Source organism: Larus michahellis, chromosome 2, assembly GCF_964199755.1.
Source record: "Larus michahellis chromosome 2, bLarMic1.1, whole genome shotgun sequence".
In the NCBI taxonomy this organism is placed as follows: Eukaryota; Metazoa; Chordata; class Aves; order Charadriiformes; family Laridae; genus Larus; species Larus michahellis.
This window is the reverse complement of record NC_133897.1, coordinates 144,887,956-144,904,200: the sequence shown is the minus strand read 5'-3', so window position 1 is coordinate 144,904,200 and position 16,245 is coordinate 144,887,956.

Here is a 16,245-nt window from a genome sequence, read left to right as displayed (position 1 = left end):
AGCTGAAGCTGTTGCTTTGTCTGCTTAGAAAGGTAAGGAAAAGAAAACAAACTCTGCAGGAGAAAGCTGAGGATATACCCTTATGGGTCTATCCTATAAAACACGTTGGACAGAAATACAAGAGAGGCTCTGCCATGAAGTGGCATCCAGAGGGACCTGGACAGGCTCGAGAAGTGGGCCCATGTGAACCTCATGAAGTTCAACCAGGCCAAGTGCAAGGTCCTGCACCTGGGTCGGGGCAATCCCTGGTACCAACAGAGGCTGGGGGATGAAGGGATTTAGAGCAGCCCTGAGGAGAAGGACTTGGGGGTCTGGTGGATGAAAAGCTGGACAGGAGCCGGCAATGTGTGCTCAGAGCCCAGAAGGCCAAGCATGTCCTGGGCTGCATCAAAAGAAGCGTGACCAGCAGGTCCAGGGAGGTGATTCTCCCCCTCTAGTCTGTTCTGGTGAGACTCCACCTGGAGTACTGCGTCCAGCTCTGGATCCCTCAGCACAGGAAAGACGTGGACCTGTTGGAGTGGGTCCAGTGGAGGGCAACAAAGATGATCATAGGGCTGGAGCACCTCTGCTATGAGGACAGGCTGAGAGAGTTGGGGTTGTTCAGCCTGGAGAAGAGAAGGCTCTGGGGAGACCTTAGTGTGGCCTTTCAGTACTTAAATGGGGGACTACAGGAGAGATGGGGAGGGATACTTTATCAGAGAGTGTCGCAATAGGATGAGAGGTAATGGTCTTAAATGAAAAGGGGGGAGATTCAGACTAAATATAAGGAAGAAATTCTTTACTGTGAGGGTGGTGAAACACAGGAACAGGTTGCCCAGAGAGGTGGTAGATGTCCCATCCCTGGAAACATTCAAGGTCAGGTTGGACAGGGCTCTGAGCAACCTGATCTAGTTGAAGATGTCTCTGCTTATTGCAGGGGGGATGGACTAGATGACCTTTAAAGGTCTCTTCCAACCCAAACTATTCTATGATTCTATGAGTCTGCGTGGGTCAGGTCTTACCACAAGCAGTGCCTGCTTTGTGTGATACTTTCCAAATAGCAGAGAAAAAGTTTCCCATGCACCAGGATGGCTTGTGAATGGCAAAGGTCTGGTTTAGCCACCCCCATGGGGATCAACCCCTCCCTGCCTGTTTTCCACAAACAGAGATGTGTGGCCCGTGTCAAGCCTTTGGTCTGTTCTAACCTGCTGTCTTTCATGTTTTGGACTGAGGGTCCTGGGAGCTACACTGAGCACCGAAGTGTTCCCAAAGATGCCATGAAGATCAAGGTACACATTTGGTGGTAAACAGCCATTTCTGAATGCCCAAGGGAGTTGCATCTCCTGCTTCCTGGAGCTTGCACAGCCTTTAAGCTGGGGTCACTGAGCTCACTGAGACAGAATTATTTTATAGAAGAAATAACTTTAAATGAAAACTATGACATAGTCACACACAAATCAAATGTTCTCAGAATGAGTGTTCACACCAGAAACCAGGCTCTGTGGGGCTTTCATCCATCCAGAAAATAGAAATAGCTTCTGTATAAAATTAAAATGAATGAAACTAACTTGACTCTTAAACACCAAGCAGTCACAATAAGCTGCTTGTCCATAGCCCGATGTATTTACTAAAAACACATTCAAGAGAAACAGGAGCTACTCAGAAGCAATTTACAAACAGGAAAACAGAGGAAATTGGCTGGGTAATTTATTCTCCAGGAAGTATTTGCATGGTTGTATAAGCAAGGCACCCAGCAGAAAGGCACTGCCATGTCATACCTGTTCATGACTTAAGTACCAGAGTCTTTCAGCATATTCATTGTGTTAGTGCCAGTTGCCTGCTAATGCAACTTAAAAATTGCAGTTTTAAGTGTGAAATGAAGATTCAATTTTAGGATTTGCTTTTCCTCATGGAAGAAGACTGAAAACCCATTAGAGCCCTGGCAATTACTATTTCACTTCCTGGCGACTGAAACTTTACACACACACACAAATACATATTCGTGTACTCTTCACTGGGTTAAAAACTGGCTGGATGGCCGTGCCCAGAGAGTTGTGATTAATGGGGTGAAATCCTCTTGGCGGCCGGTCACCAGTGGTGTCCCTCAGGGCTCAGTTTTAGGGCTGGTTTTGTTTAATATCTTTATCAATGATCTGGATGAGGGGATTGAGTGCACCCTCAGTAAGTTTGCAGATGACACCAAACTAGGTGGGAGTGTTGATCTGCTTGAGGGTAGGAAGGCTCTACAGAGGGACCTGGACAGGCTGGATCGATGGGCCAAGGCCAACTGTATGAGGTTTAATAAGGCCAAGTGCCAGGTCCTGCATTTTGGTCACAACAACCCCAAGCAACGCTACAGGCTTGGGGAAGAGTGGCTGGAAAGCTGCCCAGCAGAAAAGGACCTGGGGGTGCTGGTGGACGGCCAGCTTGACAGGAGCCAGCAGTGTGCCCAGGTGGCCAAGACGGCCAACAGCATTCTGGCTTGTATCAGGAATAGCGTGGCCAGCAGGAGCAGGGAAGTGATCGTGCCTCTGTACTCAGCACTGGTGAGGCCTCACCTCGAGTGCTGTGTTCAGTTCTGGGTCCCTCTGTAGAAGAGGGACATTGAAGTGCTGGAGCGTGTCCAGAGGAGAGCTACCAGGCTGGTGAGGGGTCTGGAGACCAGGTCATATGAGGAGAGGCTGAGGGAACTGGGGTTGTTCAGCTTGGAGAAGAGGAGGCTGAGGGGAGACCTCATTGCCCTCTACAACTACCTGAAAGGAGGTTGGAGAGAGGTGGGTGTTGGCCTCTTCTCCCAGGTAAATGATGACAGGACCAGAGGAAATGGTCTGAAGTTGCGGCAGGGGAGGTTTAGATTAGATATTAGGAAGAATTTCTTTACTGAAAGAGTGGTCAGGCACTGGAACAGCCTGCCCAGGGAGGTGGTTGAGTCACCATCCCTAGAGGTGTTTAAGAAACGTGTAGATGTGGCACTTCAGGGCATGCTCTAGTGGCAGAGATTGTAGGTTGTTTGGTTGGACTCGATGATCTCAAAGGTCCTTTCCAACCATGAAGATTCTATGATTCTATATGTAGAGCTGAGCCGCTTACAGTAGCACGTGGGATGTTGGGACACTGAGACCACATACTGAATTTTCATCTTTGTGCAAGTGTCCAAAACTTATCCCTCATTATATTCTTGTTTCTCCCTGTCATTCACTGCCCCTTCACTGAGAACCTGCTATGCCCGCTGCTGTCTTGTTCTTTGCTCTCTTCTTTTGTGAAGCTCTTCTTCTTGACACTGTCCCTGGCCATTAAATGGGAATTAGCCAGAAGGGAACATCTCTCTCCCTCTCTCATCCAGCAGAAACCTGCACTGTACTCTGCCTGCAACACCTCACTTGAAGATGTGAAGTAGGAGATAGAGCAGAACTGAAAAGTTGTGAGATGAAGGTAGATCATCCTCTGGATCACCCATCTTTCAGGTGAACTCTTTTTCTGCATCTTTATCACTCAGAACAGGGACAGAGATTGACTGCAGCTGTGATCTGGGTGGTCACGTCCCTGTTTAAAGGCAGGTGTCCAGGTTTTTTTCTCTCTACAGGACAAACATGGGCACAAAGGAGATGAACTGCAATAATATCTAGTGAGCAGAAACCCCAGACAGATCTGATCCTTTGACTTTATGCTTTTAATAACAATATATTTATCAGTAACCAGTGACACTGTCCTGCATCCTGATAAGGGGAGACTTGCTCCAGCTGCAGGAGAAGGGACAAGGGAGGGAACGGAAATCAGCTCGCCTGGTGAGAGGCTTTCTGCTCCAGCTACTCAACCACACTCTCATTACATTTTAGCTTTAAAACATGACTTAGAAGTAATTGCTCATCACTGCGAAAGCATGGCTGTGTACCCCACCATTAATGATTGGCTTCATTTTGCATGAATTAGTTGACTTCCTGCAATTACTTCTGCTCTTCCCCACCACGTGACCGTGGCGTTCCGCTTTCCAAAGGCAGCGAGTCGGCGGCTTGCTGACCCCGAATGCCTGGGAGCTACAAGGTGCTTGTTCCATTTTCTGCACCAGTCGCTGGGTTGAGGCATCCAAATTCCAGCAGGCACGGTATGGTTTATGGTTTGCTGTCTGCACCAGATGCTTAGCAGGTGGGACAAAGCAGAGGAAGAGTGTGGGAGAGAGGAATGCATTCACCTTGCCAAGCTGACAGTCACCCGTAAAGGAGTCTTGTGTGGTTGCGGTCAGAAAAGTGACCCCGTTAAGAAAAACAACTTGGTATTTTGTATTTCTTCCCTTTCCATACTCTCCACCTCCGGAGTGCTCCATCTGACCAGGCAAAGTGCTTTGCTAAATGCCAATTCATCTCTACATCTGGAAAATTAAATAAAGCACTCTTTGCTTTGCACTTCACAGATAAGAGGGAAGCGTCTGTGGCTGGAGCTCGCCTGGTGCTTTTGTTGATAGGTGAGGCAGTGCCGAACGCGGCGCGCTGCGCTGCAGCCATCCTGCCGCTGCCGGCTTGACTCCTGTTACCGCTTTCTATTTCCATTTAAGCAGAGTGCTGTGACTCAGAAGGCAGGCAGGAAAAAAACATGAAAGCAGCAAGGTACCATGTTCATAGCTGCGGCTGTACTTTGCTTTTCTGCTCAGTGTGCTACCACTTTGCAGCATGATCTGTGACCATCAGGACTGACTGCTGTAGAGCGGGCATTTTGTGCTCAGACACAGCCGAAACTGTGAAAATAAGGAACATGAGCACTCTGGAATAAGGGTTTAGACTTAGCAAGGCCCACCGGTCCCAGCTCTGGTGTGGTCAGCAGTGACAATTCACACTTCAGAGCCACTCGGCAAGGGACAGAAATACTGAAAGAGCACAGACAGGCTCCCTTCTTCCACAGAAAATCCCATGTCATGACAATATACCCAAAGCCAATGCCGGGAAAGAGGATGCTGGACCAGGAAAGGAAAGGTGCATGCAGGAATACTGGGAACCTGACGAAAGGAGGCTACCAGGGGATGACGTGTTCATGGAAGAAAAACAAGAAGGTGAATAACCATGCAGGGAGGAGCTATGATGGAAAGCTGTGATCCTCTCTAGGATGGAGATCTGCGTTTTTGACTCTGGACCTGGTCCCAAGGAGAGGGGAGAGAGGGATCATTCATGTGCCTGTTTCTTCAAGGGAGGAGTTTTCTGTGACATTTTCCTAGAGCGTATTAACTTCTGTTTGAAATTACACACTGAACATGGGGTTCCAGATGCTCTTGATTACGCACTTCATCAGACTCAGCAGGTCTTCAGTAACATAGCCTTCTGTCTCCAGCTCCCACCATTTATGGAGTAAGGTGAAAGCATCCAGTACTCCACATGATGAAGAATACAGTCATCATAGACACACAGGGCAAGGGACTTTGGAAACAGAGCAGTGCTACTCCTTATGGTCTTTGCACTCCTAAACTGAGGTCCTGAAGAGCCATGACAGCCATCTGCCAGATCAGGAGCCTCCAAAGACAGTATATCTTTGCAGTGAAGTTGCTTGCGCCGGCATGGCTTGCTTGATCCTCCACACTGCTGTTGATGGTATCACTTCTGTGTCCTTTCCTGCACTGAAGTGAACTTTCTGTCCTGGGAAGAGCTGGGAGAGTCCACAGGGACTGTGAATCCTAGAGTACAGAAACAAAAGCCACCCTGAAACACGTCATGCCTCCACCAGACTCTTCAGGCCACCTGCAGAAAGCCCTCAGTAGGTGCTTGCCTACCTCTGACATCCCAGACACCTGGAGGGGGCTGATGCAAATGCACCAGTTTTCCATTATTTACTGGCCTTCCCTGACTGCTGTCCATGAATGCACAGATGCCTTCACAAAGTGCAGAATACAATTAAATCAGGTGTAAAGCTGGATTTTTATGTCTCTGTCTGACAGGCTAAAAGGAGGAAGGCTCAAAAAGGTATGTGCAAAGGGAAGAGGAATGCATGTTTACTTCTTTAGGGCTTATCTACAAGTGGGACCTCGCAGAACTCCAACGCTGCACTGACCAAACCTTGAACGAACACGAAGCACACCAAAGCATGAGACTGTGAAGAAAATGCAATTTCAGCTCTCCAAAGCCGTATATCTGTATATTAAGCACCGAACCTGAAATAACAGACTCTTGTCCCTCAGCTTTGGCATGTTGCTGGGATCCCAGCAGTTTGGAGTATCATGGTCTGTCTCCAGGCGAAGGCAAGCACTGAGATCCATGCCCAGGCTCAAGAGCTTCACTAGGTGGCTTATCTGATTCTGGAGCTGAGCTGCCGGGGGCTGCCTCTGCAGCTGGGGTGGACAGGCACAAGGACATTCAGCCCTGAGGTGTGCAGCATCTCCTGCTGCTCTGCCCTCCTCTCGGCAGAGACAGCCCCAGGGGTTCGGCTCCTAGCTCAGACCCACCAGCAAAATGGGTAGTGGTGAAAGCGCAGGTGAGTTTTAGGAGTGAGTAAAGCTCACAAGTGAAAATGACTGCTGTGAAGTGGGGGCTGCTCAAAAACTTTGTTAATGCAGGTCCTGTTGTTGTATCTCTGTGAGTAAGTAAGTCACCTTCTGCTGGCACTAGGGAAAAATCCTTCTGCCATTACAATGAATGGCTACAGAAAAAAAGGACTAAAAGGACTATTAATGAAAACTCCATGATAACAGTGAAAACTCCAGCTTAAGTGACCATAAAACTTACTGAGTTAGTGAAAAATGCACTCTGCTTGAAGTTGTGCTGTTGTTGACCCTGGAGACACATCACTCATGCTTGCCTCCACTGGTACCTCCTGCCCTGGCCCCTTGGGCACAGACACGGGTCAGAGGGGCTGAGGTGAGCCTTTTCCCTGCCCCAGCCTTGTGCTACCTTTGCCTCACCCCAGAGTTTCCCAGTGTCCAGCCAGCCAGCAACACCCCAAAGCACCCCAAAGAGCTCCGCTGCTGCCTGCCCCCTCGCTCTCCATCAGCAAAAGCTCTCAAGATTTATGGGGTGACAACTGAAAAAAGTGTTGTTGTAAATAACACTGAGGCTCAACATACCTTTGAGTGTGCAGTATTTCCTGCATGTACGTAGGAAATTGCTTGATTTTATATGCGTGTGTAAGTGTACTATTACATTTGCATTTTGGTATGTGCATGGAGGAAATGTATTTCAAAGGCTCGTCTAAGTATGTACACCAAATATGAAATGTCTCAAAAAAATCTTCATGCAGAAATACTTACATACTTATACTAGCAGGAAAGAGGCCTAGTACAATACAATTTATCTGACTGTATTTGAAAATTCATAATATTGAGCATGCTGAGAGAATAGCAGTCCGTTTTTAGAATCAAAACTTGAGAAAGGCACACGCTGAATGCTTGAAAACACTGAATGTATTTGAGAAAATGAAATCCTATTAACAGAAATATTGTGTTCGCTAGAGATAGTAATTATGAAATTACTGTTCTCTTGTGATTACAAGTATTTTCAAAATATATAATACACATAGGAGATAGAAATCCAGCTTTAATTCAGTTATACTCGATGTATGATTCAGAAAATATATCAGATCATTGCATATGTTACTATAGCTGGTCTTAAAAATGTGGTAATTATAGAACTATAGGAATATAGAACTTAGCCAACCCTCAACACTGCACAGCTTCACAGCACTGTTTTTCATTTGAGACCATTCATCTGGTTGTAAAGCAGTACAAAATGTGAGTCTTTTCATTATGAACCACTGCCTATTTCTGACAATCCCATAAACATCAAATCCTACTTAAAGCAGCCCTAGTCTGAAAAGGGACTTTGTAAAATCGATGCCTTCTTATTCAACGTATTGGCTCCGCTGTGTACCTTCACAGTCATACTTGTGAAAAATTGCACAGAGAAAAAGCTACGCTCAAGGTAATGCATTTCAGATGTCTACTCCCATCTTTCCTTCTTATTTTTTCTTTGCTATGGTATCAGAAAAAGGGAACGTGATAGGTATAAAGGAGCTTCAGATTAAAAGACACAGTTACTGCCTGTTTAAGAGCACAACCCATTTGTAGTGCAGTTTGTCTCATTTAAGACAGTAAGCTCCCTAAATTGAAAGAAATATGCAAATACCATGTATACAGATGCATATATAATATAATACCCATGCCTATCTTAATTCCCTGCTCTTGGTTGAGGCTGCATTATACCATTCTTGAGGAAACGGTGTAGATCTCTGCACCCAGCTGCATCTCTCTGGGCAGAACTGCCAAGACCCTGTTGTGCTGGGAAAACATCTGGCTGCAATGTTACGCCTAATCTCACCCCCGAGATTGCCAGGATTGCTCACGGGCAGTGGGTGCTGCGTACCAGTGCAGCTCCATCCCTCACAGCACCGCCACCGAGGCGCTCGCAGAGAAAAGGTCCCTCCCGATGAGGCTGGCGAGTGCAGGTGACAGAGGCGTGTGATGGATTAGCCCCAGCTGTAGAAATCAGACCACCTTCTGTGCCATACACATTGCCTCAGCCCGGACTTCAGCAAAAGTAACATGAGCAAGTTAATGTATTCCGGAGTCTGGAGGAAAGGAGAGATGCAGGACACAGATATTAAACACCTACTTCCCTCTTTGCAGAAGGGTAAAGAACAGAGCAGAGTGATGGCTCTTAGATGAGCGGGTCTCCTTGCTGAATTCGTTACCAGGAGAGGTGTCAGATACCGTAGTGCAAGAGACCCTCGGAGAGGAATAGGTGGCAGAGAGCAACATGAAGGACCAGCCATTCACTTCAGGACTTACTGGGCAAAATTTAGTCTGAGAAAGAGAAGCATGAGGGGAGCTTGCTAATAGTCTCTAGATACCTAAAAAGTTGACTTGAGGAGTAAGAGAATTAATTGGGAGTGTAAGGGAGCAATGTGGCCATGTTACCACAGAGGTGACTTAAGAAAATCTGCTTTGCAGTAAGCCGGTTGTGAAATCTCCATCCCTGACCTTCCTTACACAGGGTCTAGAGAAGGCCTTGCTCAAAATAAAATAGAGAAAGGTGGCTCTGCTTTGGGAAGAAGTCGACGGCATTACCTCCCAGGGTCCTTCCCTATGCTCTTCTGCCCATTTAATATTTTAATTACTTGGGAGTTTTGCTCTAACTCTTACTTGCTAAGTAAGGCTGAACCTTGTGCAGCTGAACGCTGGGAGAAGGGGGCTGTTGTAAGGACCTGGCGAGGTCCTTGGAGTTTCAAGGCTATTGTGGAAGCGAGTCTTAATGGCTGCTCGTTAAAAAAAATCGGTGACAAAATGCTCTTACTTAGCTCTTTCATAACTAACAAGCTTGGTTTTTTTTGTATCCCCCAGAGCATGGTGTTTGAGGTAAAAAATGTATTTCCAAAGCATGGAGCTATCATTTTTTCTTATCTTCTTTTTACCTGGGCATCATTGAGAAAGCAGAGTGTTCTCCATTCATCCACTTCTGCAGCTGTTAACAAGCATCAGAAATAATTAAGCTATTTTACCCAGCAGCAAATCATTAAATATTCTTTGAAAAACATGCTTAATTGAAAGGAACATCTTCATTTCCCCCCCTATTTATTATGCCAAAGCCTCATTTTCTCTGCTTCATGCTGTAACATCCTTGCACCTCTGTAGGTATGTTTTGCCGGCTGTCTCAGCTCTGGAAGGCTTGGGTCTCTTCCAAGCAGCATCATAAGGAAAAAAAAAAAGGGCTCAGTAGAAAATATGTATAAAATATGCTTTTAATTCTGGTATGCCTGGAAAACTAAGAGCATAACACAAGTGGATTAGGTGACTCAAGCTGCTTGCAGGTATGTTCTCCCCCTAGGGTTATAGATGAATTCCTGAAAAAAAAATCTGCAATGTATCAGGCTCTCGCTTGACAGCACCGTGGCTGAGGATTGGGGAAAGTCTCTCATCTTCACTCTCTGACAGTTCATTCCTCCCCCCCGCCTTCTCTGTACATGCTCTGCTATTCTGCTTTTGCTAACAGTGGTCAGAAATGAAGCGAGCCTTATAAAATACATATTGCAGTTGCCACTCAAAATAGACATCAGGAAGATGAAGTTAACAGCCTAAATGAAGTTAACAACATGGTAATAATTGTTTTCATCTAGCCAAGAGAGAAGCTCAATATACCCTAATGGCAATCAGTAACCAGGAATAGTCACGAGGGTGGGTTGAGGCTTACAAGTCACTCTCTTTTTCTTGTTATTTATTAGGACGGAGAGAGCAACAGGCATGAATGACACAGAACGATGAGCACAAAGCCAGCCTTATGATCGAAGAGCCTCAAGCAAAAATAAAATCTTATCTCCGACTGCAGGAGGAAGAAATCCCGCTGCAGCAATAAATCCAAAGGAACAGGACGAAGCTCTTAGTTACATGCTTTGATTCAGCGGCAGGATGGGAGCAAGCAGCCTGTGCATGAGCAGAAGAGCAAAAGATCAATCAGCTGGGGCTTTTTGGTTTTGTCTAATATAGGCACAGCCTCTTCTTCTACAATTATCCCCCTGCCCAGATGATCCCATTTCTGTCCTGAAGGATCTCTGAAGCCTTCTCTGCTTGCACAGCATGACCTGAAACTATTGCTCCATTGTTCACAGTGTTATCATTGTGATTTGCTATTTGCTCTCCTCTATGGACCCTGCAATTACAGTTGACTCTCCTAAGTTTCCCCAAAACACTGATGTTTTGTGTTGTTGTTTCTAAAATAATAGTTTCCAGAGGCCATTCTCCACCACACAACAAGCATTTGAAAGCAGCATTGTGTTTGGAGGCAACCTCATTCCCCTGCGGCTCTTCCCAAGCCCCGGCACTGCTGTGTTACTGAAGATGCTTTCTCCCTCCTCCAAACCTTGACATGCCAAATATATCCTGACTACGGATGTTGCAGATGATATAATGACATTGGATTGTAATTCAGATGATGATTTTACTGCCCAGTAAAATCTCAGCACTGACTACAAACCTAGCAATATTCTCCAGTGAGAAAACAATATTTACAGTAGGATTTCAGCCACAGCAGCTCCATGGCGCATTCAGGCATCTGTTTACAAAAAGTTCAAAGAAGCTGAATTGGCTACTGCAAGAAGTGACCAACTTACCACCTTATTATAACATACCTCCACACATGCTACCACCAAATATCACCTCCACTTGGACATTACGATAAATTTTACAGGACATAAACACACAAATAGCTGCTTATATAACTTCGAACTGCGGCACAAACTTTAATGGTAGGAAGAAACATTGGGAGGGAATCCATTGTTGGGCCACCGTCTTTGACGTAGTCAGGGTTGTCCTCTGCATTGTGCTGAGCACCCAAGACCTAAGCTGTGATGGAGGCTTTAGCACTGTCCTAGCTTTTAAACTTCCTGACAAAACGCTGATTTGTATCACGGCCTTCATGTTTTTAAACAGAGCGATTCCTGTATGTTTAATACGGAAGCTGCTGTTTGCTGTGGAGTTTCCAAAATTTATATGCCTGCAGGATATTTAAAAATATTTCCAAGTCAGCCTATCAAGGCAGGTTTTTCTCCTGTCAAGAGTGTTTACATAATAAAAACAAAGATCTCAACAAATGCCTCCCTTGTAACTTTGCCTGTATACAGAGCATGAGGTTTGTATAAAACAGGTGTCAGTGAGATGGTGTTTCCCTGCACTGCTAAACATCTACTCCACTCTAAATTGCTAGCTTTATGATACGCAAACATCGCAGGTTTGCAGAAAAAAACACTGCAACTGACAAAATTCAGATTTAATCTACCAAAAAATAAGGTTGCAAAACTACAGGGTATTATAACCCTTTAATATTACCCACTTCAGGGCTACTAAACCTACGGTAATCACCTTCTCCAGTGCAATAGGTGGGCCCTACTAGGAGGAAGGAATGCCTTATGGCAGGATGGGGTTTGTGCGATTTTATTTTGGTTCTCATGGGGCACATGCAAGGCAGAAGCCACAAGGAAGAAAATATTTAGAGCTGCCCACAGGACGGTGCAATGCTGCACACAGCTGTGGTTTGGTGGAAAGGAGGTCTGGCAGCAGAAGGGGATGGAGCAGCCGCCATTCTGCCTCATCCTCCCCCCAGGCAGAACCAATCCTACAGCGCCCAACTCTACCACTGCCTGACACAAGCCAGGAGACCAAGTATGCATGTTTTAATGAGGGTGCACTCCCCGCTTTGGGATGACCCCACAGCAATCCCTTGACAAGGGGCTGTGAGTAGATGCACCCCGTAGATGCAGGCAGCAGCACCAGGCACCAGTCCATCACAGGCCAGGCAAGGATGCCAGTGGCATGGCCGGCCTCAGCACTTGGTTTGAACTGGCATGGAGCCACCACTGCCCAGCAACACCCCTTCCCTGCGTGGATAGTGAAGGCAACGTTAGGTCTCTTTCCCAGTTGTAGGAGGAGGCATCAGGTGCCCTCATTCCTTCCTGCTGGTCCCAGGCTCCAGGCCCTCTCCTCCCACACCTCAGGGGTCCTTCAGCTGCTTTTGGGATGTTTCTAGATCTTTGACATTTTGCTGCCATTCTGTGCTTCCCTTGGTGCTTCTTAATGCAACATTCAGCGAAGTTACCCATTCCTTCCTGCTAGCATTTTAGCCTTTTTTTATCTTCTGCAGCTGCTTTCCCTAGCAGATGTTCTCCAACTGCAGTCTGAGATAATCCCCTCCTTGCTGTGGGGTTTTATAAAGCCCACGGCCACCGCTGTGTTGCCCCTGCTCTGGAGGTCTCTCCTCTGTCAGCCGCTTGGGTACTCACCCAGCTTTCCTCCAGAGACTCAGCCGAGAGCCTGTTGCCCCACCACAACGGCACGAAGGGTCTTGAGATGAAAGAGAAGTAGGCTCATCTTTTCCTAACTACAACCAACTTGTCTGCGTGCATAGAGGGACAAAAAAATGGTAACAACACTATTCAATAACTCAATAACTATTCAGGATGGACAAAAGCACGAGGCAAGGCAAGGAAAAGAAAAGATTATGAGTATGGGCAGCTTTAGAAAAATATGCTTGCATGAAATTTTCTTCCTTACTGCGGGAAGTTAGAAAAAAAACTTTGAAGAAACCGTAGTAGTTCCCTTCAGGAAGCTCTATTTCAGGATAACATAAACTATGTGCTGGTTGGATTAATATTTAACGTGGCTGAAAAATAATATTGCCCTATTACAAGTTCCTCCCAAAAATGGGCACAAGCCAAGTTCCATTCTAAAGTAATACCTATAGAAATATAAGCACCTCATAGGAGGAAGATACTATCATAAGTCAAAGTAAATGTTTCAATATTATGCTTATAATTAAGAAAATAAGATTAAGAAGTTAATAACAGAAGAAAAAAATACAGATATCTGCATCTTGATATTCTATTGAATCACTTTTGTTTATGTGGCTGATAAAGCATCTATTGATCTAGAATTTTATAACATGAAGATTCTTTTCCAGATCTGGAATTTGCTTGGGAAAAGAAGTGTAATAACTCATGCCAAACTACACAGACGCACACGTGTTTTTTAAAAGCACTTTATTAGGATAGAATCAAGCTCTTTTTTCACCAGTGTTTTGAATCTTTCTAGGAAGAACGGTGTATTTTTCAACTTTCTTTATTAAACATACCTGTTTTTTCTAGATATCACAAGCTCTCTCTTATTACCTGTGACAGTGAAATACCAGCCTTTTGGAGCCTGGTTCAAAGAGGTCCTACATCTTCCTTCTCTATTAGTTCTGAATGTTTTCTGTGGCTAAGATTCATGACTGTACAGATGGTCTATTCATCATGTTAGGCTCAATTACCTCTCAAAATACATGGGGGAAGGCATGTTTCCATTGAAGTCAGTGTTAAAATTCCTATTACTGCAATGGGGCTACGATTTCACTCACAGGGTTTCAATGGCACACTGACCTTTGGGAGGTCCTCTGAATCGAAGTGGAATTTGTACAGTGCGTGTGTTGCTATGTTTGATAGCGATGTTTCTAGAATATACTGTTTCTGTGGCGTATATTATTGCAAAAAGTTGTCATGCCGTTTGCCAAAGCAATTTCTCAAACCTGAATTTGTTCAATGTTTTTTATAATTAATAGCATTATGGAGACTCTTAATTTAATTATTCAACAGTGTATTCTCTCTTTTGATGGATGTCATTGGTCATTAATCTTCTTGCTTCTTTTTCAATTAGCCTAGATAGATTTTTGCCCTTACTGGTTAACCCTTAACACGCGCCCAGCAGAGAGGGTGCAGCCCTAATCTGACACATGGCATGAGACAAGGGTATGCCTGTTGCACTCTGTCAGCAGTCCTAATGCTCACCCACGCGATTTACAGTGACTTATTGACCCAGAAATTTCTTTGTCAGCTTCTTAATTTTCATTCTCTAAAAATGGGCTTAAAAACAGACCTAAAATTCTGATTGTCTGCATGTCATTCTATCCTGAATTCAAACCATGTAACAAAATGGCACTTCTCTTTTTTATTACTTCTTGCAGAACTTCAAAACAGCGTAGTAGACTCCAGTCCTCTCCTAGTATGTATTCAGGATTTCAAAGCAAACCCTTCTCAAAGTAGGAATCCTGAAAGTTCACTGTATATGTTTTGCTAAAGAAAATTACTCTTTTAAATAAACTGGCACTTCTCCTGTGTAAAGAGTTGAGGACTAGGGGCCTGTGCGGTGAGTAAGTGCCCAAAGAATGTCCCGATTTTCAAATTGCACTTATAAAACAAAACTATTAATAACAGGTCAAGGCCTTAAAAGGCTAGAACAATTTACTGCTTATATAATGAGAATGCGTGTGGCAAAAAGGTGTAGAAAGGTTTGGATAGCAAAATTGTTTGCAGATGGCAAAGCCATAAGTGAGTAGACAAATTATGGCAATGAGAACGGTATCAGGAACATTCATTTCAAAGGCAAAATGCAGGAAAGAAGTATAAAAGACTAAGTAAAAAGACTACTAAAATGTTTGTCTGATTTTTTTTTCCCAGGAGCAGCAAAAGTTCCCTGAAGACCATCTTACCTGACAGATGTTTCCTCACACTCACTGCCAAGAAAACACCTGTGAGAGCCACAGAATATCACATTAATGCACATTTCACTGACTCCTTCCTCTTCGAATGTGCATTTTTGGTGTCTAACATCCCAAACCCGTGTTCCACCATGCTGAGGGCTTGGCTGACGTGTGAGGGTGTGGTGGCAGCTGGGTGGGTGCTGCGGCACTGGCACGTGGCGATCGTGCAGACCCGCTGCACGGAAAGGGGGACATGTGGTACCCACTGTCATCAGGCCAACTCAGATCCCTTCAAAAAGACATCTTCTCTTTCCCAGCAGTGGTGTTTTGTTGCCCCGTCACCGTGTCCTGAGATCTAGATGGGGCAACGGTTGATACTTCCTCAGGTACTCTGTTATGTCTAAAGACTAAAAGATATTCTCTAAGTCTTCATTTCCTTTAGAGAAAACCTTTCCCTGGTTCACCTTCCCCTTGAGGAGCCCCTCTCAGCATCCCACCAGGAGATAAATCATGACACAAACTACTGAAAGTGAATTCAGCCTCCCCTTTTCGATCAGATAAGGTACCTATCCGTAGTGTCAGCTGGGCCAGACCTCAAACATCACGTAACAGAGAAAATAACACTGCACTCTTGGAGGGCAAATGCCGGGAATCTGGCTGCCCTTTGTCTGTCCTTGTGCTGTCCTTCATCCTAGAAGAGGTGACATGAGAGCTGCATGTTGAAAGCAAAGCCATGACAGAGTGACTTCCAGGTGGTGCATAAAGCTTGGGAGCTTTGAACTGTGCCCTTCTGAATTCCCACATAGGAGAGAAGAAGCATGACCTGGATGTCCCAAAGCCTCAGAGAGCTTCTGCCTGGCATGACCTCTGGGAGCGTACAAAACTGACTGGCATTCATAAAAACCTAGAGGTTTCTCTAAAATGTGCCAAACCTCAGCATTAACTCAAAGAATATGCAGATATTAAGATGTTTTAAGGGAAAGATATTTTCTCCATCCCATCAGATATTCTGGACTCGCGGCTGAGGCTCTTGCCTGCAGAATTCCAAATCAGGGCAGTCAGCCTCCGTTCAGTGATTTATACCACTAAGGCAGCATACGTGTGATTAATAAAAACATCTTATTTACTTTTCATAGAAGCTACTGAGCTGCTGTAAAGCACCTCTTTTACCAGACGCAGCAATTATCCTAGATTTCTGATCTCTCTTCTCCAGTTTATGGAAAAAACGTGGATTATGGGCGAATTTCTATTTTACAGAGAACTAAATCCTGGAGAAAAATGTGTATGGTTGCTGCAG